Source organism: Mugil cephalus, chromosome 2, assembly GCF_022458985.1.
Source record: "Mugil cephalus isolate CIBA_MC_2020 chromosome 2, CIBA_Mcephalus_1.1, whole genome shotgun sequence".
Taxonomy (NCBI): domain Eukaryota; kingdom Metazoa; phylum Chordata; class Actinopteri; order Mugiliformes; family Mugilidae; genus Mugil; species Mugil cephalus.
In genome coordinates, this window is record NC_061771.1 from 14,813,955 (window position 1) to 14,837,137 (window position 23,183).

The following is a 23,183-nucleotide window of genomic DNA, read 5'->3' on the forward strand; positions in this document are numbered from 1 at the left end:
GGTCGGCCAAGCCGGGGACGTTTAAAGGACACAATCAGTGTAATTTGATAATTATTAAAACTCAGGCGTTTATAAACCTCACCTGAAGTCCTATTGGAGAACTCCTCATTCACGCTCTATCTATCTATCTATCTATCTATCTATCTATCTATCTATCTATCTATCTATCTATCTATCTATCTATCTATCTATCTATCTATCTATCTATCTATCTATCTATCTAAGCCTTTTCATTCAGTGTCAAGGGTTGAATAAATAAAGAATGTTTAAAGCGAATATAATATTGAATCACAAAGTCGTGTGTCATTTTGTTTTATTTGCCTTTCTTCTGAGCTGACTGAGATTGTTTTCTTGCGCGTTCATTTTCTGGCACAACCCGCGTCAAGTCAGAATAAATTAGAGTAAAAACGGATAAGACAACATCTTTTTTAAAGTCAACAAGCACTTAATTAGCGCCAAAATCAACAACGCAGTTTTAAGGCAATTTTGCCATGATATTTTGTACCGGAAGTCTTATTCTGGTCAACCTGACACGTAGGACGTCACAAGATCTGACATAAAAGTGTGACGTGCTCCCGTAAACCAGCCAAAAGGAGCTTAATTTTATTTCTCTGGAGAGACTTGGGACGTAACGTGCTGCTCCGTGACCTCTAGCATGGTTGGATTTCAACGCTACTCCATTCAGGCATTTTCCAAACGTACAGGTATCAAATAGCTGCATGCTGCGTGCCAAGGACAAACCGTCTGTCCTTAAAATTCACAAAACTAATCGCGCACTACTAAGTCTCCAAGTCACTGGTGTCAAATGTAAGCTTCAAATCGTTTTCAAAAACCCAACAGTTTCGTTAAGACTTGTTAGGTTTTATTTAAATTAAAATACGGTTAAGGGTAGAGCGTAATGTCTTATTTTCATCTAACTACCACCTCTTGGCCACTTGGCGGCGCTACGTGACTGTGGAGTCAAAGACAAGTTTACAGACTTCTTTCTTAAAATGTCCTTATCTGACTACTAACACGAGCCCATTCAATGTTTAATTTCTCTAAATGTATGATTAGTTTATTTTTTTCTTTATATTAAACGACTTTTCCTAATTCAATGGGGACACTGACACAGACTCTGCCCCCCAACATAATATATGTTGTTATGAGATGTAAGAATATGTACTTAGAAACCATATAAATTCATTTAAACATATCTCATTACAATTTAAGGTCAATCTGTGAGATTTTTTGGTGATTCTGCATATTTCTCCATAGTCATGTAACAGGTATTCTCAATGTGTATGTGGGGTGGGTGGGTTGTTTGATTTAAAGACCTATTTAGATAGTCAACAAACATACAGACAGTACCTGACACATAAAGTTGAATTTTTTTGTTAATTTTAATTATTTTTGGAGGTTTAAATTGCTGCAGTCAAATTTACACCAAGGATAAAACGTGTTAGCAAATCTGGAGGTAATAGGAGGGTTAAGTTATATAAAACTATCTGTATTTTATTTCATGCATAACTAGATTTGTAGATGCTGCCTTATTCTTCACAATTCAGTTTAATCTATTGTTTGTTGATGTTGGGTCATTTGCTCATCAGGACTCTACTCTGGTTGTTGTACTGTCCACACAAGTCAGTGGGTGGCACTAGAGAGCAGAGTTCCCCACCAAGAGCATCAGTGCAAATGTGGTACCCCGTAAAACAGGTGCTTATCCTCGTTTGTTTCCCACAGAACAATAAAAATAATGCACCACTTTACTTGTTCCCCCGCAGGGGAACGCTCTTTAAGTAGCTCCCACCATCCGGGGCAGAGGTCAGGAGCAGCTGCAGGGCTGCAACCTAAGAGCTGTTGAGGGAGTCAGCATCTCGTTCACCTCAGCACTTCATTAAGGCAGATGCTGGGTGACACTGGGGCTCGCACCTGCTTTTGGAAAAGCAAAAGTCGTACATGTCGCAGTTTTTAATCACACAGCGTTACCTAACACTGAGATTCATTTGCGACATTAACAGTGTTGTTTTCTAAACCATCTTTATTTGGAGCCATCAGGATCCTGAGCCTGTAATGTCAGTTTACATTCGAAAGTCTTAAAAGCAGCATGTCTTAAAAATGAAATGGTACATCTATCTGTTCTCTTGAGCATAACTGTAATTTTTGAAAAGATTTTTTTAATTCAACACTTTTCAACCGTTGCGTATGTACTGTCTATTAAGGACTTTCATTATTTGTTGAACTACATATCATCTGTGTATAATATCATATGTCAGTTTACATTATTTCCAGAGTCCTGATGTTGAGTTTAGCGCTCCCAGACCTCTTTATGTTGTATCATTTAAATCTGATCTAGATTTGCAAAAGTCGTTGCTCAGTAACCTCGGATCTTGGAGATCGAGGGAGGGGTCGTGGGTGTGGACGGGGAGGTGGGTGGGTGGGGGTGTGTGTGGGGGGGGGGGGGGGGGGGGGGTTTGGTGGAGCTCGGATTTGCATTTTGAATATGAAGAGCTGCAGGTGTCAGACAGTTACCCCCCCCACCCCCCACCCCCCCCACCCCCAGAACACACACATACACAACAGCCGTTACACACCACTCTTACACTAATACAGTCACTGATTTTATCAGTGAAGGAGCAACTGTGACGAGCATCTCTTTATTCCTCGGATCCCCTACTGTCCATCTGAGACACGGAGAGGCTCAAAGCTAATGGAGATTATGGATGTCAGACAGGGTTAAAACCGCTGATATTAGGGTCAGACCTTACCAGCATGGGATCACTGGTTTCTTTTGGCTCCAAATTCAAACTTTGAAAAAATGCTATTTATTATTGTACAATGTCACTCAGGAATGATAATGGACTTGAAGCACATAGAAACACTCTTAATCTGTCATTTGTTATTAATACTTGGTTTTTTATTTGTGCCCTCCCTAACAGTCTTCCTTAAATTCTGCTTTTATGAAATCCATCAAATTTGGTTTGAAATTGTTTGTTGAAATTGTTAAAGGTGTTTTCTAATGCTGTTACCATAACAACTAGTTCAGCATTTTAAACTCTGACCTCTCTTAACTCACACATTTCTGTATAACTCGCTAAAAGCTAAGCATAAAAAACTTTGCACCGAATAAATGGGCCACTGAGTGTGTGTTAAAATGTCATGAAAACCCCAGAACCAAGTGTTGTTGCATCTTTCAGTATGTTCTGGCACTGCGCTGCCACAAGCTCCTACTGCTGAAATTAGATTTAAAAAGCTGGCTACAAATTGTACAGTGTGCTGCATAGTTTGACGTTTAAGAAAGGCCGACTGCTTTTCCACAACATGCTGGAGTCTGTAGTTTTTAGCAAATATTACTTTAATCTCGAGTTAATAGTTTAACTTCCTTGAACTCCTGTTAGTTTTGAGGAGTCATGGAAGAAAACTAAACTCTAAACGTGCTGACTTTAATGTTCTTCATTTTTAGAGTGTCATTTTGCATCAGTAGATTATATTTGGAGTCATGCAACGTAGGATGGCAAAAATTGACCTTTAAAACAATAAGCAGACATTTGTGGTGTTGTAATACTGTATATACAAGTAGATTTGGCCTATTTTATTCTAAATCATGTGCTGCTGATGCTATAATAACAGAAGTATTATCATGCAGTTTTGAAGCATACGTGTCAACAAATCCTAAGCTCATTCCTAGAAGAAGACCACATGGGCTGTTTATTCCCTGACAATATTCAGTCCCACGAGCCTCCTGGTTAAAGTCACAAAGTTGATGCAATCCTCTAGTCTGAAATCCAGCCGGCCTGGATCCACACGGAGAACTCCAGAGCAGACAGAGCGGCTGAGCTCTGCACGGCTCAGGAGATTATTTAAGAATTTACCCCTCTTCTGTTTATATTTCAAAAGCACATGTGTGTGTTCTTTGTGGGTTTAAAAAAAAAAAAACACGACGTTTCACACCCGCAGTCAGGGCAGTGCCCCTGGCACAGCAGACAAGGTGAATGAACGCACACACACACAAACACACGCTCACAAAGCTGTGGAGGAGGAGGAGGAGAAATCCCCATGACCAATCAGGAAGACCTGGAGACACACAGTCAGTGGGGGACGAAGGGATGGACGTGGCAGGAGTGGGGTGCAGGGTGAGTGATACCGGGGCAGAGGGAGATTGAATGAAAGAAAGGAGGTTCTTACAAATCTGAAATAAAAATGAGGTGAAAATTGGCAAACTGGAGAATGAGAATATGAGATCACAACTGATGCTGATGAAAGAGAAGGAAATCTGGTAACTGGGGAGAGTCAAACACATACGAACAGCTCTGATAATGTACAGTATCAGTAACATCCATGCACAAACTCAAAATTATCTAAATACTTGAACGTGGTCATAACATCATTAACGATGCGTCAACAATATTTGGCGAATTTAAGCTTTATTTGAAACTGTAATTGGTCTAAACAGTAGCCAGGTCAGGAGGTAGTATATATGGTCATTAGTCTGGAGCTACTATATAAAGCCTGGAGGTAGAATATACGGTCAGTGGTCTGGAGCTAAAATATAATGTCATTAGTCTGGAGCTAGTTTATAAAGTCAATTGTTTGGAGTCTCTCCTTTGGGAACTGTTTACGTCCGTCACCTGAGTAAGCACATCACACGTCACTTCCTGTTTCTTCACCATGTCATGTTGCTGCATGCATATTATTTCAGCTTCTTTGAAATCACAAAAAAAAAAGAAAAAAAAAAAAACTTTGTATAGCAGTGAATTCTTACTACATTTTTAGAACCACTTGTCTGCTTCTCACTTAATCAGCTTTGGTGTGTTAGCTTTAGCCATGACTACTCTGCCTCCTTTAATGATACTGATACATGTGATAAACGTGCTTTATCTGTAGCATTGATTGCAATGCTATCTGAATTTGGAGCACAGCTACGCATCGTCGAAAACAAGGACCCTGTAGTCAGCGCGGACTAAGAGTAACTCCAGGTAGCTCCTAGGTCCTGGTGGTGTCGCTCCTCCCCTGAGCAGCCAGGAAACCAGGACCATTGAGATTTGTATTCAAGGGGCCAAAATAGGCAACACTGAATCCTGAAATTTCTGGCGAAGGCCAAAGCTAAGACTGTAAAACTGTTATTCGCATCGACAGTAATGACCAATGGTTATGCCAATCGTAGTTCACTAAACTTTATGTGGAATCAGTCGTTGTGTAAGTTTGCCAAAAGTATGTCTTAAAAATCGTGCTTCTTGTCAAAACCCTTGTCTCTGTGTCGAACTAAACAAAGAAATTCTAGCAACTGCTGCGCACACAAATTATACATCGGTTTAACCAGTTCTGTTACGACGACCATATTGTCTGATCCCATGACCAAGCAAATATCAACAGACATTGTTTATGTTTATGGTAGATGTCTTTCTCCTAAAGTGTAGAAAGGTATTCTTGATAGAATAGATGTTGACTGATGATTAGATTATTACTAACCAAATTAGGCGCTGTAGTTGTCTGAGGCTGATATATTCAGATAATTAAACAGCTGGTGATACTTTGTTTCTTTGTCACATTGGGTACAATGTAACCAAATTCATCTTGAGAGCTGGATCAGCACCTTAGAAGAAGGTCTGTGTCTGATCATGTTCCATTATTGAATCTTTCAATAATAATGTAACTCACTTGGCTACATATTGGAAAGAGCTCTCGACACATTAAAACGCATTAAATAAGTGTATGACAATAATGTATTCAATATCATGCAATTGCACAGACTTGCACCGTCACTTTCGTTGTTCAGATTTGTGAGTCTCCGGGGTTCAGAAGTGTCACACTGTGTATACATAAGCTGTGAAGCTGGGACTGAGAAGCAGCAGCGCAAGCAGCCGGTTCACAGATTAGGTTTGGCAAATTGGATGAATTAGGCGAAAGTAAACTTTGTTCACAGTCTATTTTCAGGATTTGGGGAGGCTGTGGTGTAGCATTAACAGGATCAGCCAAAATGTATGTGTGTGTGCGAGACACACAGAGAGAGTGTGTAAGTCAGTAGTATCCATGTTCTTGTCTCCATGTTTATTGCATTTTTTTTTTATGACTAAGAATGTTTTATATTCGTCTGCATCTTTGGTTGTGATTCTGGTAAAGTAGGTTTTATGCTAATTGAACAAAGTACCATTTGTTTCCACTGGTTAAATCATGTACTTCTTGTGTATTCCAGGTGCATATCTGGCCGTAGTATAACCTCCCCCCACAACGTGAAGCAAGAACAAAACTCTCCTCTTTCCTTCGACCTTTCGGTCACTTTTACTTTCCAACACCTTATTTTCTTTAAACGAAAAAGTGTCGCAATTTTTAAATAGCAGCACTCGTCTCTGGCTCAGAAGAAAAGAATTCCATTTGGGCCGCTGTTCACCCAAGACAAACTAATGTATTCAGAGTAGTAATATACATGTAGCACCCTCGAGACGATGGCCCCTCTCACGTCAGTGTGCGAACTTCATTCACTCATTCTTCGTCCTCCTCAGAACGACAACAACCTCTTCAAACTTCAGTGCCACTTAAGGTGGATTCTGAACCCTCTCCACGGCCCTTAGTCGCAAATTAGCGGGGTCATTTCAGCCGTGACATAATCTCACCTGGAATTAGAGTGTGTAATGAGGAGGACTTTGTCGCACAGCTTGTTGAGTTTAAATTAAAGCGGCGCCATTGTGTAAATTTCCTGGTATGTATTTAAAAGCAGTGGGTTTTATCGCGGACATTGTGTTGTGGAGAGGCTCTGCAGCTTTCTTGAGGAGGGAGCGTCTTTTGTGCTCGTCTTGTATTGAGACGGAAAAAAAGAGATTACTTCACTTGATTATATACATGAAGGCTTTGGAGACTGTAAATACACATCTTAGAAAACACAGAAATAAATGCAAATGTTTTTCATGCATTTCAGCTATTTACAGTATTTAATAAATCTTTTGAATGCAGTCTTTAACAAAATACGTTTTGTGCTACGAGTAGATGTGGATGTGGCTCATTTTGGCTTTTTTTTCATTCAGCGTGGTTTTATTTCCCAGATATGTTTACTGCACCAGAGAGGAGTAAAGTTTTGTTTAACTTTTAATGCAAAACACCCACTAAATGCCACTCACTTTGAGTCGAGCGTCACGTCTTCATACTGACACATCATCTGAAGACCTTAAAATTAGATTAGTTTAAAAAGGTCTTAACGCCTGTTGATAAATCAATTTGTTTTTGGCCATGTTCCTCTGTCAGTGTGTGTGTGTGTGTGTGTGTGTGTGTGTGTGTGTGTGTGTGTGTGTGTGTGTGTGTGTGTGTGTGTTGGTGTGCGACAATGCATCGCTGACCCTTTGATTGAGGGATAAGTCGCTACTTGTGCGTCCATCTTGATTTGATGACCAGAGAGAGGGCTGATTGACCTCATGACCTCCCTGTGTGGGGCGGCTCCCCCCGCTGTCCGGAGCTCCTGTCAGAGGGTTAATGAGCGACGGCTGCTCGGGGCACGTCGGCCACTGGCTAAGTGACCGGACCGGATGACCACCCTCTGCTCCGACTCTTACGGCTCCCTACGGCCACCCCTCGCCCTCCCTCCCCCTCCCAGAGTGAAGCTGGGGCTCGTGGGGCTTAAGCTCAGGTTTGTACAGCTGCTGGACGAGCCTTCATTGCTCAGCAACGGAAATGTTCACCACGTCTACGTCACGGCAGTTTGGGATCCGGCAGAAACAGAAAATTAAATAATAGAAAAAGAGTGTTTCCCCACAACTGATGTTTGATGAGAAACATTGAGACTTTATTCTAATTTATCACTCAAGGCACTCAGATTTTGTTCTTTGTGTATTAAGGTTAAACAGTTCAGGCTCTTGTTTATCATTCATGACAAACATTTACATATAGTGCATGATCACTCCATGAATAATAATGACACATAAACAAGTACTTATAGGGTTTTTAATTAAGCATAGATTTTATACACATCTACTAATCATTCACAAGTTGTTCTACACAATAGACACCGATCAGCCACAACATTAAAACCACTGATAGGAGAAGTAAATAACATCGACCATCTCGTGACAACACAATGTTCTGCTGAGAAATTTCTGGACCAGGCGTTCATTCATGTGGATGTTACTTGGACATGTAGCACCCACTTAGACCAGACCAGACACCCCCACCCCATAGTAATGACACCCAGCAGGATGCAGCCTGACATAGACACACACACACAAAAACGGTTTAGGAACAACTCAAACCGATCAAGTATCTGTGGGATTCACTAGAACCAGCTTGAGAGACCTCTCCCCTCATCCCATAGGACACCACAGGACACCCTCAGAAGGCCCATGTCCATTCTCTGATGAGTCAAGAGAGACCTTGTGATGGAAAAGTTAACAAAGCAGAATAGAAGCTGGCACGCTACAGCCTTCACCGTTTTGATTCTGACAGTAATTCTGTAACATTGTCTTGAACATCATGAGCACTGGTGAACACCATGTGACAAGCAAAAAAGCTCTTAATGACTAGTTTTTATTATTTGCAATCAACAATTATTACACAATAAGGCTTTAAGTGATGAAACTGTCCAGTTGTTCTGCTGTACATTGCAAACAAAAGCAACCGTAGCGTATGATATTTACTCAGTAGAAAATAACATCTTTTGTCTGATGTAAGTATTTAAAGAAAACTATGAGCAGGTCCAGACCTTGGAGTGAAGGCCAGCCCTGCATTCACAGTGGACAACATCTCGTCTTTCCACACAGTCACGGAGACAGTGTGAAGGCTTCCTTTGCTGGTGTGTCCATTAATCCATTAGCATCCACAGTTGTCAGGGATGGTAATATCACAATAATGTGTAATGGCAAGGAGAACTGTAATATATATTAAATTTTAACAGAAACAGAAGAATCCAGTCTTGGCAAAAGGAAAAAAAATCTTTACATAAGGTGGTTAACTTTAGGAATTCCTGTTATTAAAAAGTTAGTCTACCAAACAAACATTAGTTTTACAGTAGGCAAAGGTTAGCAGATTAGCCAAACGTTGAAAGCAAACTTCACCTACAGCATCTGTTCTGTTTACAGTGTCGCGAGACAATCCTGAATGAAAACGTAAGTTATCCTCAGGGAAGTGATTAAATGTTCCATCATTACACTTTTGAAACAGACATAGATCAATACTTATGTAGATCTTGAAAACTTACTAAACGTCATTTGGTTGCCCTGATTGACTAACTTATTCTTTCTCATTCTGAACTTTTAAATTTTCAATTACATGGTGAGATTATTCTGTATGTTTCCTTCATTCGTCTGCTTTTGTGATTTCACATTTATTTTTGAACAAACTATTTAACACAGAAGTAGGAGATTGTTGTGTCTTCATGCGTCACAACATCACGTTTTTACTTTTTCAGTAAATTAAACTGATCCCTGAGGGTTGACGTTTTTTCGACCAAACACTATGATGTACTTTCTAACATTTCTTTCATGTGACTAATGAAAAACAGCTGAAGCTTATTTTACATGTTGTAATTTGTGAACATCTCTGCACCCAGTATAACGAGAGTTCTGACTTTTATTTGTATTTCTAGACTCCTCCTGTTTGTCTTAATTTGTCTCATATGTTCAGCAGATTTGACCCACAATGCAACAGGCTTGTTTCCCCTGGCGTCATGGCAGCGAGCAGGAGCCCAGCTGAAGGCGGCCCATCCCAGTGTGGAAGTTTGTTAAAGTGAACAGGGTAATGAATTTTAAACTGCTATAGTAACAGCTCTCAGACATGTGGTTTTAGTTGTGCGAGCATGGGTGAGTGGGTGGGCGTGTGTGTGTGCGGTTAGGATTTGCAGTTGTGTCTGTGTCTATGTATCTGTATGAATGTAGGGGATATGTGCATTAATGGGGGTGGGGGCTGGGTTGGGTTCTGTGTTATGTGTGAGTGTATGTGCTGGGGATAAAGACCTAGCAAACCAGCCTGGCTTAGCTGACAGGTGACAAGGGTTGTTTTGAATGGGGATTTTGTAATACCAACAGGGAGGAAAAAGCCGGGGTACCAAGGGACTTCTGAAAAGAGAGAAAGAGGACTTTTCTTCTAGCAGTGAAGGAAGAGAGAAAGGGCCCTGAAGGCTCCGGGGGACTTAGGGATCCCTCTAATCAAACTGCTCCACCGTCTAGCGCACTCATTTTTATTCAAAACGTAGAAATGCTAAATCATTCCAATCGGATTGATCCCTGTGTCAGTGCCTGTGTGGTATTTTCATTCTCCTCTTTCCGCCGTGTCCTCAACTTTGACATATCAGTCAAGCAAGGACAGGGCTGTTACAAAGAGGACTGATCCAGAGGCAGCCTAATGGTTAAGGAGTGGCATTTTAAACGTTGTTTGTAAATTTGCATTAATTAGCCAGGCCCTCTTGAAACGATCCGCTCCAAGTTGCTTCGTTTCAGGAGGTTTTCCCACTGAATTTGACAGAACAAAAGACCACGACTTCGGACTGAGGTACAGTAAAGTTGTTTCGCTTAAAAAATAATAAAATGTTGGAGGTTACACACACACACACATAAATGTCCCTGTCACAGAACAAACCATGGACACAGATAAATCTATCAGCAACAAATAGAAGGAACATGGCGCATGTGTAAAGCTGCCTTAGAGCAAACTGAGTGACTGAGTGACATAGGAGGGTCTCTGCATGCAACAGGTGCTGGTTCTTCACCAGTCTGCTTAACTTACAGAGGGAGTGGTAAAGAGAAAATAATTCTCAGTGAAGAGTTTGTCCAGCGGCATGTGGGGACTCCAGGATGGACGGGAAGAAGATTCTAGACGCAATGTTGGACACCACTACATATCACCACAAACACAGCATCTCCATCTAAAGCATGGTAGTAGCAGAATTATGGCTGTTGTTTTTGTTGTTGTTTTTCATCAAGACAATGACCTGAAGCAAACAGTGTTGTTATAGAATTAGGTAAAATTACAGTGTCCAGATGTGCAGGACACATTGAGACCCAGCCACACACAGACTGAATCCTGCCGTCAGTGGGAGGAATATTTATACAGTCACTCAATGTACAACATTTTGCATTAACTGAGATCATTAACATTACAAAGGGTTTTGGTTTTTATTTTCTTCTGTAAGTTCTTCTTGAAAAGGCCAAATTATTTACAACTTGATTCCATTTATAAAAACAATAAAAAGGGGAAGACAGGCTCAGTAGGTGCACATGCTACACATGCTGAGTACTAATCCTCTTCTGAAACCTGTCATCTTTTTTACAAGCAGAGATTATCTAATGATCTTATTGTACTGTTGCATTGTAGAAATTTGATGTATTTTACATATAAAAGACAGTTTCTGTCACACCCACAACGTTGTGCAACATCAATCTACCAAACTATTTTTTAAACACCAAAAACAAACGCCCATTTAATTTAATCTAATTAAAAAGCTAGCTACTAATGCTACTGCTGGGAGCCTTCAACTACATGACTAGATACAATGATTACTTTTTACTTTAAGTTTTGTGTTTTATTCATTTCATTATTTATGTCAATATTCTGACCTAATTAAAACATGTAAACAGTATTACTGACCATAGGCTGTACTAGAAACAAATATATAAGTAAACCTCTTACTAACCATCGTCATATTTAACAACATAGATTTTTCTATCAGTGACACTGTGTTAAAAACTACTTTTCACAACAATTGCACAGATATAACAAATGAAAACTGGCTGTTTTTGACCATGTTTAATCACTTTAAGGTATTTGAGACTCCAGACTCCAGAAGATCAAAGATTTAAGAACTTCAATGTCGTTGCAAATGAGCTACAACGAAATTTAGTTTGGCAGCAATCTCCAGTAGCAGCTTGAGGTCAGGTGTTTAAAATGTAGGTCAGGTGATTACAAAAATAGAAAAATAACCAATGTTCTTAAAATGATCACATGAATAAACTGGAGATTAAAGTTAAAAGATAAAAGCCAAATGCTTGTTATTGGTTTAATGTTCAACTCCAATCAAACTTTCCTTCTTTTGGCATAAACTTCCCATTCACAACATTACGCGCACTATGAGCTCACCTTAGGAAGTGAACTGACATCAGAGTGGATTAGTGGTGGGGGTGCACAGAGAACTTGGTAATTGTATTGAAAACCAACTAATTTTTAAAGTTAAACACCCCTGCTGTGACCCAGCCTGTCCAACAGAGAACACTTACCCAGGCAAACACCCCCCCCCATGCCCACTCCCACCTCCACCCCAGCGCACCCGCCACCGCGGCCTGTAGCACCGCAGGGACGAAAAAGACGAGCACCGCCTCAACCCTCGTCCTCTCTCCACCAACGTCCCAAGATTAAACTGTTCAGTGTTTGTGTGGTCTCCTCTCGGGCCGTGGGGGTGAAGGATGGTCCGGGCAGAGGGAGAGCGAGGAGCTCCAGTCAGTGTGTGGGAACCACATGGGGAGAAATCCCCGGCTGATCCCGGCCAAGACACTTTGTTTTTCTCCCCTTCGCTCCCACCCCCTTCCCTCCCTCTCTTTCTGTCCATCCATTTTTGGGTTTTCATTTTTATTCATAGGGTGATTGGGGTGGAGGGAAGGGTGTCAAGAAAGCAGGGGCCAGTTTATGTGTGTGTGTGTGTGTGTGTGTAGGAGGAAGGGATTGTTAGGCGGCTGATGCCAGTGGATGTAGGTGCAGGCCTCAGACCAGGCCTGCCAACAATAGCCACAGTGTTGTTTGGGTAGTTGCGTCCAGGACTCTTGGACATTCTTCCCATGTCAGTATAATCACTACTGGGAGGTAGCTCCATTACGGATTACCATATCATTAATAGTATCCATGACTTTTGTTCAAAGGCTACTTGTGTAATGTTGCCTTGTGGATGACGGCTAATCCGCTGAGCTGCAGCTGTAGGAAAGAAGAGGGGTAGATCCCACCATCAGTCTCTCTCTCTCTCTCTCCCTGTGCCTCACACACACATATATAGACACACACATGCAAACACATATAGAGGCATCTCCCTGTCCCGGCCCACGGGGATCAGGCCACTGAAAGACAGATACAAACAACAGTCAAATACAAAGTTCCCCCCATGGCGAAAAAGAAACATTCATTCTACACTTCCCAACTGATCCCCTCCTTAAAGCCAAAGACCAGCCCCCGCCACCACCACCACCACCTCCTCCTCCTCCCCTCTCCTCCCCTCTCCTCCCCTATCCTCCCCTATCCCTGAGTTGGCTGTCGTCCTCCCATTAAAGCCCTACGCTCTTTAGCGCAGGCCTCCTCTCAGATGGTGGGCCAGATTAGGAGGGGAACAATAACAGTTTTCAATGTAAAATGTGCATCTTGTTAGTCCTTTTTCTTTTCCTCCACTATCTCAGGATGGGGAGAGAAAGGGAGACGCGTAAGCGGCCATTCAGAAAGTTATCTGTGGGTGTCTTCTCCTCACAAACAGTGGCTTGTTCTGTGGCTGTTTTAATCCTCAGGCTTCTCTCTGTCTACCGCTGGATTTTCTCAGCCAGTGTTTCCACAGAGGTCTCGGCTCGCACACGGCCTCCTCCTTAAAAGCTTTGAATTTCAACGTATTTGTCAAGATTTAAGTCAAATTAAAGCTGGAAATATAAGAATCCAATTAGAAAAGAATTCATTTTTTGCCAACTTCCAATTTTCTTTTAAATTTCCTCCAAATAAGTGATGAGGTGCGTTTAATAACTAAAGTCACGTGCATTACAAATATTAATTCAGAACATTAAATATAAGTTTTGCTTGGGTCAATGTTTTAAGTCAAACAAGATCTAATTTTATCAAGAGAATCAGTTTGTTTGTTTTCACTAGTTCTTCGTCTTGAGTCACCCCCGATGTTGGCACGGGTGGCTGCCAAGTCTGAGAGCAGCAGACATCTTTGAACGATGCACTCTCAAGAACTTGTTTGTTTTCCTAATGGGTATTAATGCTTGGCATAAAAAAAAAGTACGTTGTTGGTTCAGCAGAGTTCAGATGAGGAAGCAGGACAGATGATAAGCGGGAAAAAAGGCTGAGAAATCACTGAAATGTGATAATACAAGAAGTTTAAATCAAGCTCCATGTCATAGTTTCCATAATCTTTCAAATGCATCTTGACACCTTAACAGCAGAATTAGGATCTTTAATTTGTTAATAAAATATCAGCCTGGACTAATATTATTGTGTTGATGAATTTGTTTTCCAATTTGAAAACTAGCAAATATTTTTAGGAAAAATCTTGTAAATCAGCAAATTAATAAAAATGTATAATTAGTTTTATTTTAAATAACAGAGTTTGATAAGAATGTTTAAGGTCCAAAGTTTAATATAAAGGTCAGTGTTACTATGTTAAGATGAGTTTGACGCTGTAACAGTGTAACTGATTTTTATTTAGTTTTCACATCAGTTCATATCAGATAAGTTAAATTGTGCATCAATGTGGAAAAAAACGGTGTATTTTGAATTAAAAAATATAACATAGCGACGGTTGTAATTCCAGATCAAACGGAGTCAGATGCCAATAGTAAAATAATTCTACTGAAAAGTTTCCACATATCTACTGAAAAACAATACAGATACACTACATGTGACTGAGGTTAGATTTTTCTACTGTTTCCATTCACTCAGTTTCATACGTGCAGACACAACTCGTTTAAGTTGGTACAGATGCTTTAACTCTCTGTTCACTGAGAGATTCACAAAGAGCTCTCAGGGATAAACTCTGTGGTGTGGATTAGATTAAATAACCGAAACCCTGTTTACTCACTACAAAGCCTAAGAAGAGGAATCTGAAATTATGACGTTAGCTTAATGTTGAAATTTAAAATGTTTCACGTAAGGATGACTTTTCTTTGGTGGTGCTTCTAGTCGTCTGGGTCTAATCTGTTTTGTGCATCTACTCTACGGTGGATTAATCTAAAAGACGTTTAAAAAACAAAAAGGTAACCATCGAGTTAGAGCAGCTTCTACCTTCTCTACCGTAGAGATGAAGAGGGAAAGTTTAAAATGAGTCTTTGAGACAAATACATCGGGTTGTAACACGGAAAACAGTCTCTTTATCATGAATTAGTGTAATTAACAGATAAACGGCTCTAACCTCCTTTAAAGTTATTCTTTGGGGCAGCAACTGTTTGAGTTTTCTTTGAGACGTTTAACTAATGGTCCAGATTCTCATTCAGAACTGAAGAAAACGCTTCACGTCCTCAGGAAAAAAACAGGAGTTTCTCTGTTTTAGTTTGGTTTTTGAAAATGTTTTGGTGAAGCTGTGTCTTTGTTGTAGAGTCTCTGGAAACAGATTTAAATCACTGATTTCTAGCCGCCTCAACCCGTCTCACTGAGTGACATGTGTTATTTCAAACTGACTCCTGCCTCGTGCCTCTCGTGGTTGTCACTCGTCGTGTTCTTGGTGTTGGACATGGGTGCCCTGCTGTGAGGGTCAGTGTGAGGTCAGCGGGGGGTACGACCGCTTCGGCCACTGCCAGGATGACCACAGATGCCTCACCAATCAAACCTGTATAGGTAGAATAAAACTGATTGTTTTTCTTATATTGAAAACGTCCGTTTGTCTCTTAGCTCTGTCCTCAGCGTGTGTCTCTTCAGGATCTTTATTCTAAAGCTTCCTCCACTAAAAATAACTTTCACTATAACGTTCACACATTTATTTGGCGGATTTCATTCAGTCTCAGCCCCGAGCGGTCACTTGAAACGAAGCCTCCGACCCTCGCCGGCTGCCAATCTCGTCTCCGCTTTATTTCTTCCTCTCCATCGCTTACTGAGATCATGACCTCGGAGGGTGACCCGCGGAGCCCCGGGGTCCCCCTCCGCTGGCCCTACGCTGGCCCCGAGGAGCAGCTAAATACAGATGAGCGTCCGTCATCTTGCCGGACAAAGGGGGGGAACATACCATGCTCGCCCCTCATGAGTCCAGCCAAGCGCACGGGGAGCACATTAGGACCTCTGGGTTTTATTTCCCCTTTTCTTTTTAGTCCCGCAAAGAGTCGACCGGGGCGTCAAGTTTGTCAGGTGCCTCAGCTGTGGCCGTCTGACCACATCACACATCACAAACACAGACACACACGGCCTTTCAGATTCCCAAAAAGGCCTCGCGTCGCATTCTCCCGATTCACGTTGTCGGTTTTCATATTCTCCGCGCGCCACTGAAGCGTTATGTTTGTTAAGATTTCTGGCAGGAACGAAGCGGACCCGGTTACAACTTAAAGGCTTTCTTAGAGAAACCTTCACACGTGAATGCAGTCTCACAAGCACGAGTGTGATTGAAGCCCCCCCCACGCCCCCCCTTTCATTCAGTCTCATGACGGAGACTCTGGTGAAATCTTGAGCTCTTGAGCAGAGAAGAGACAGAAGCTGTGAAGTCTTCACGAGTTTCGCTCACAATAAGCTCGGCCGAGATGGTGCAAACCGTATTTTATCACCGTTAAAAGGAGCTTCTTCGTCCTCATTACAGAGGAGCACGTATTATCACAGAGCCCAGTCATTTTGATATTAGTGGTTTAACTGATGGGGTTAATTAATGGCAGAATCACTACAATAAAATAAATAAAAAATGCTGCATTTCATTAGTGGATTGTTATTTCTGGTGTATGTTGATATGATATTGTAGTATTAAAAGTATTAGTCTGTAAAATAATTTGCAGTTTAGTGCTTGGTTAAATGTAAAGGACTAGAAAATTAATGATTTTGTTTTAAAAATGTGTTGAAAGAAATGAGTGAGTAATATATATATCTTAAAAGTGAAAGCTGTGCTGTAAATTAAATTTCAGTTTTACTGAAATTTTAAATGAAAATGCAGCTTATTGAAGAAAATCTTCGCTGTTGGACATTTTAATTGGAAATATTAGTTCAGTACAAAGTTGCCTAATGCAGTAATTTAGATGTTACTGCCAGGATTAGTACAATGAGACTATTTGATTTCTCAATTTAGGAAAATGTGTGAATCTCTATGATCAAATCTGATGATCAATGCGTAGTTTTGCCATATTTTGTGTATTTTTTCTGCATACTTACATCTGTGGTGATCTATAAGTCACGTGTCTGATCTTTTTCAGGAAACTGGAACCCACTGAAAACGATTAAACTCTCTAAAATGCTCTCTGCACCTGATCTGAGTGTGTGCGTTCCCGGCATCGAAGCCGAATAAAGAAAAATCAGAGCATTGATTCAAAATGACAAATAAATAAACAAAATGTAAAAGTTCCTAAAGATCCTGTGGGTTAATATCTTTATTAAGCTTTCTCGAATTTACATACATCCTTTCAAATATGAATAATTTATTGATGTTGTTAAACGTAATGCCACTAATCTCCAACAAAAAGGCCTTAAATTTTGAATTATGCCACTCCATTGGAGACGTCTTGTGAAATTACTCACATGGTGTCACGTTTGCCTCGTCTTTTACGCACAGCTCCCCTCGTAGCCACACACAGGAACTGGAATGCAGGGTGCTCTTTGTCTAACCACCATGCAAAATCACCTGATTTATCTCGAGCACTTTCCGATGTCACACTGTCTGTGCCTGTGACAAAAGTGCCCCTTGTTGTGGCACGCCAGATAACCAAACCCACCCTGGTGCAGCGCGCAGCGCCCGATCTAAAACGGCCTCTCTCAACCTTTTGTCCCTCAAAAAACAAAGAACTGCACTTTCTCTTGGCAAATGACGCCTTAATTGTGCAAGTTAACAAGCTCGCTCTTTCCCCCCCCCCCTCATGAATAACAAAGAGCTTCATCCAAGTTTGTTTCTTTTTGTTTGTTGTTGTTTTTCTGTTTTGTTTCTGTAACTCTCCCCTATAGTGCGCCGCCGCACGCTTGTCGAGGCCGTTCCCATGCTGCGCCGCCGCTCTCCCCCTGTTTCTCAGATTGTCTGCGGTCGCGGTGGCTCTGCGGCGCACACAAGGCAAACTTTACGACACAACGGGAAAAGACAAAGAGCAAGGAGAGCAAGGGCGTGACTAAAACGACGGTCCACAGTGGGATATTTTGTACAGTACTCATTATGTTTCCATTTACGTCGGGGACGTCTTTGACCCCTCTCTGCTCTCCCTCCTGCAAAACACTGCCTCCTTTATCGCTCTATTCATTTTTTGGCTCAAATATCTTCGCTCTAAACGGTGGTAGTGTTGAATAGGGCATCTCGGTGGATTTGCATAATCTGAAGGCATTGCTGGTGAGCACACGGAGGGTTGTGCCAAGAGCAGAAAGGTGTGGCCCTCATCCCTTGGCAGGGGGCAGAGACGGCTGCGTAAAAAAAAAAAAAATCCTCCTTCCACAGCAACTTAGATTTTATAGTACGATATGTTCGGGGCGCGCCTTCCCTTTTCTCGTCTGCGTGATCCAAATACATTTTATAAAAACGGGCATCGTCAGATCAAATGGTGCCTGTGCTCTCACCAGAAACACTCCCAGACAATCAAAGGGCCCTGATGAGTGTTGTTTCTGCCCCTAACAGACTCCATTCATGTCTTACAGTGCCCGTCATTCTTCAGACGTGGCTGGTGCCAAGGGCAGTAGGATGGCTGCTTCTCCCTGATGGGAAACTGTTGCTCATGTGCTGGGTTGGCTGCCAAGTTTTGGCATTATTGGTGAGGGGAGGGAGGAGGAGGGGGGGGTGGGCAGTGTACAGAAAGGGGGCCCTTTAAACCCTGTGAGATAGGGCTATCTGTTGTGGGAATGATCTTCATCCCTTTTCTTAGACTTAAACTCCCCACTTACTCACACAGTTTCTGTTCCTCTCGCTCTCTTCTTCTTTCTCTCCGTCTCACCCCCCTATCCCCCCCCCACCCATCTAACCCCCCACCTCCCCCAGCGCCCTCACAGTCCTCTTGTCTTTTCAAGCTGTAGATCAGACGACCATCCTGAGGTGAGCTGGCGGAGATCCGATGCCACTGGAGCACTTTGATTACCAACCAGCACTGACTGGTGGATTTCTCACAGCTTGGGTACTTCTTTGGCTTCGCTCCCAAACCACGACTGTAACCCTCCTTCACACACACACACACACACACACACACAGAGAGGCAACACAAACACACTACATCAGGAGATTTGCCGTTGTACTTCGAGAAGCTTAGCTGAGCCTGACTTTAGTGCTCATACGGGCTCAGAGATCAAACAGGAGCTTTCAGACGCACCAAGGACAAATAAGCACAGAGGAAACAAACTGTTTTCCAACGTTTTGATTTGCAAACCCTCAAAGGCAGCAGCTCTGCGTTTCTGCAAACGTGCGCTTTCCAGAGTGTGTTAGATTAAAAGACTGATACCACTCTCACCCAGAAGCTCAGTGAAGCCTGTAGTGTGAAGAACGGCTGCTCCCGTCCAGAGGAGACTGAATATGCACATCATAGTTTATTTGTTTTACATGAATAAAAACTAAAGTATAAAAATGAAAAAAATAAATAAATAAATCCTGCTTCCATTAATTATGTTATATGACAAACTGTGGCTTACTTAGCCAAAAGGTTCCTCCAAGCTAACTGTAGTCTTATATTTGGATATAGTGAGAATAATACTCATCTTCTTGTATTTTAGTTCATAAAAAGAATGTAAAATTATTCCTTTAAAACACTCGGATCATAGGTCTGAGTTGTGGGCATTTTCCTTTTCACCATCACTGTTAAAAATGCCTCTGAAGATGTTTCTGTCACTTGAATCTGGGCCTCATTTTCCTAAGTGATCTTGGAGGAAATGTTAGAAAAAGTGACTGGCTTCTTTTAACATTTTTCTATAAATGAACGAATCTTGAAAGAAGAGAGGTGAAGGTTTTTGTACAAGAATGAAAAAAAATAAAACAATACACATGATTCTTAAAACTTATTTAAATTACCAGCATTAATGAAAATCTGTTCAAGAGCAAAAAGGGAAAATCCTTCCATGAACAGTTTTTATTTGTCACTTAACTTTATTCATAAAGCAAATCACAGAAACTATTTATATCTTTTATCTCATGTACAGCTCAAAAATACTCCTCTACCAGTAAAGGTTCTCCAGAAAATGTAAAGTAACTTTTATCAAAGTAACCATTAAACCTAATAATCTAAAACAGTGTTATATTGGTCTCTATTATAAAATGTGAAATTATTACTCACTTACTTTGTGAGTCAACAATATTTTATTGTGGGGTATCTTAACATATGACTAAAGCATATTTTGTAAATCACAAGTTTTGTTGAAAAAATGTTACATTTGTTCATAAATTTAAAAGCAACAGTTACAGATGCAACATAACATTTTTTTTATTCTGTTGTGTTAAATGTCATATTCTTTCTTTGAACAGCAGAAACTTGGACAGATAAACATTTTCAAAAAGTTAAGATATACTGATCTCACTCATAAACAACACTGAAAAAACTATCCACTATATTTTTATTTTTTGACCCTTTCTGCCCACTGTAGTTCCTCCTGACTATCTATCTATCTATCTATCTATCTATCTATCTATCTATCTATCTATCTATCTATCTATCTATCTATCTATCTATCTATCTATCTATCTATCTATCTATCTATCTATGCATCGACACTTTTTGAAGTAATACAAAGTGATAACAGAGTTTTTGTCACATGAAGGAACAGTCCGATCTCTTTTCAGGACCAGGCCGCTTTCTTCATGGTTAATAATAATAATCGTCGTCTCCATTCCCACTTTTATTTCTTTATAAACTTGTCTGACTTCATTCCCATCAAAGATAAAGTAAACGATCGGAGTCCGATTGTGTCTTTCTTTGACATTCCAGTGATGAATAATTATTTTTTTGAAAGAGCAGATTGTTAATGTTCAGCGTGTGATATTAATGCGAAAGATAAACATTCTCCAGCGGGAGCTTTGTGGGTGCAACTCATTTTACATGACAATAAATGGTCTTTTTTTTTTTTTTATTCCTGCTCAATTTATTATTATTCATGTGATGTGCTGCGGCTAAATCTTTCTCATCTGGTTGAACTTGTCTTTTTCTTTTCCCCGTTCAGAGTCAGGATTTAAACCAATATTGAGGCTGTGGGGATCCAAGTATTCCCTCAAAAGCCTTTTCTCTTTTATCGTATTGTCACTTTTCCATCTGCATGGACACTGTCTTTCATTCTTTCATTTGCCCTCTTGTTGCCTGTCTTTTTAGAGTCGGAGGCTGGTTAATGTGGATTTATCCAGCCACCGAGGCGATTAATGCGGGCTTATCCGTGCGTCCGTCATCCACCCATCCACAGAGAAATGATTCTGGTGTCCGTCCTACGTGTCCTCACATGTCAGCATACAGTGTGTTCATATGAGGAGGACACCTCCTCCTTCTTATTTATCACCGTGCTGTGGCATAAATACACATATTGACAGGAGAGGGACACTGATTTCAGCTTTGTTTGTGAAGGAAATAAAAAGGGGGGTGGGTTCTTGCTCTCCTCTCAGTGAGAAACTTTGATTTCATGGTGTTGATTATTTTTCTTCGCATTCACTCAAGGATGAAGCGCAAGGACTCAGAGATTGTTCCCTTTTCACGTGGACGACAATGGGGCTCCTTGGTTTAAAAACAACACTTCTCTTTCTCTCTCTCTCTCTCTCTTTTTTTTTAAATCCAACAAACTTGAAGGAGACAGACGGAGCCTGGAAGCAGTTTATTGCATTTATTGAGACACTGTGGTTACATTTAGCGACAGAAAATCCTCCCAAAAACAAGTGTCGTTAGATCTGAGTCAACTTGTTGGAGGCAGAGAGCGCCCCTCTATGCTGCAACGGAATGAACATTTTAAAAGGAACTTCCTTTGGTTGCAGATCAAGTTGTTGACGGTGCTGAAATGTTTGACCAAAGACACATTTTTGTCAGAGTGTGTTTTAATCTCTGCACAGCGTCCATCTTTAATCCTGATGACTGGTGAGCCTCATTTGCCTAAATATATGGAAATGGATCGGCCAGGCTGAAGTTCAGAAGGGCAAACTTTTAACCTTCCAGAAATCATCTACAGCAAAATCAACCGAGGGCCTTAAGAATCTAACTGTTAATGCAAAGTCAGTTCATTTTTGTTTCCTTCTTTTGTCTTAAACTTATGCCGAAAACTTTTATGGAGTTGTGACCGCGATGAAACGTTGGATTTGAATTTTAAGGAAGGGGGAGTGTTCGGTAAACCGTTGGTTTTGTTAAGTGCCAGTTTGGTTAAGTCAGGAGTGGGTGGCCCAGTCGGAATCAAGCTTATGTGCCCCCGCCCCCTGTAACCCACGGTTCAGGCCTTAAACAGCCTCTGTGTGGGGAAACTGAAGATTTGCTCCCATTTTGGCACAAAGACCAAACCTTTTCTAAAATGTTGCAAAATTTGAACTCTCCCTTGATTCCTTTTACCAAAATGATATGTACTGCACATACGCTACAGGCCAAAAGGTGTCAGGTATTTGAGTTTTTCTTGCTTAGACTTTGTCTCTTGTGACTCTAACAACAGCATTTACCAGGCATTCGTTCCACAAGGGATATTTGTATGCAGACTCTCAGAAGCCAAAGAGTTAGAGTGAATAATATAAACTGTGAATTTTTTGTTTTGTTTAGTTTTGTTTTTGTTTTGTTTTTTTTTTTACTTTTGCACTGAACTTGTGACTCTTGTAAATCTTCCCAACCCCAAAACTAAGCCCTTCTTTTCTGTTGTTGACATTTATTCAGCAATAGTCTGGTAACATTAATGTACACATAAAAGTAAATTGAGGAAAACGGTTCATATCAATAAAAGCAAAAATAGTCTGATCATGCAGAACTCATACACAATACAACTCATGCTGGTACTTAAGAAAGGAATTGTGAACAGAAACTTGAAGTTGCTCCCAAACTTTAGGCCTGTAGTGTAGATTTGTTAAATCATATACCATCCAACAATGTGTGGGTTTTTGTATAGTTTGCAGCTTGAGTTTTTGGGATAGATAGATAGATAGATAGATAGATAGATAGATAGATAGATAGATAGATAGATAGATAGATAGATAGATAGATAGATAGATAGATAGATAGATAGATAGATAGATAGATAGATTACTTTATTCATCCCCGAAGGGAAATTAGGTTGTCACAGCAGTCCGGTATTTGGGTACAATAAAATACAATAGGATAAAATTATATATTATGTAAGGATATATTTCCATTCATAAATAAATAAATAAAATAAAAGAAAGCAAAAAATGTAGCACAAAATCACCAGAATCTTAAGAGTGACTCTTTATTTACAGTTTAATATATTTGGTGTGAATTTATTTTCTC

The 23,183-nt window shown here is 40.7% G+C and overlaps 1 long non-coding RNA gene across 2 annotated transcripts; it reads left to right on the forward strand.

The window, feature by feature from the left end:
* The first annotated feature begins 511 nt into the window (after positions 1–511).
* LOC125004475 lies at positions 512–17,206 on the forward strand. Of its 2 annotated transcripts, none has more exons than XR_007112336.1 (3): positions 512–704; positions 9,586–9,693; positions 17,016–17,206. It is a non-coding gene; the product is annotated as an uncharacterized LOC125004475 (long non-coding RNA). The 2 variants fall into 2 exon arrangements; XR_007112335.1 differs by lacking the exon at positions 512–704 and adding an exon at positions 7,375–7,594.
* The last annotated feature ends 5,977 nt before the right edge of the window (positions 17,207–23,183 follow it).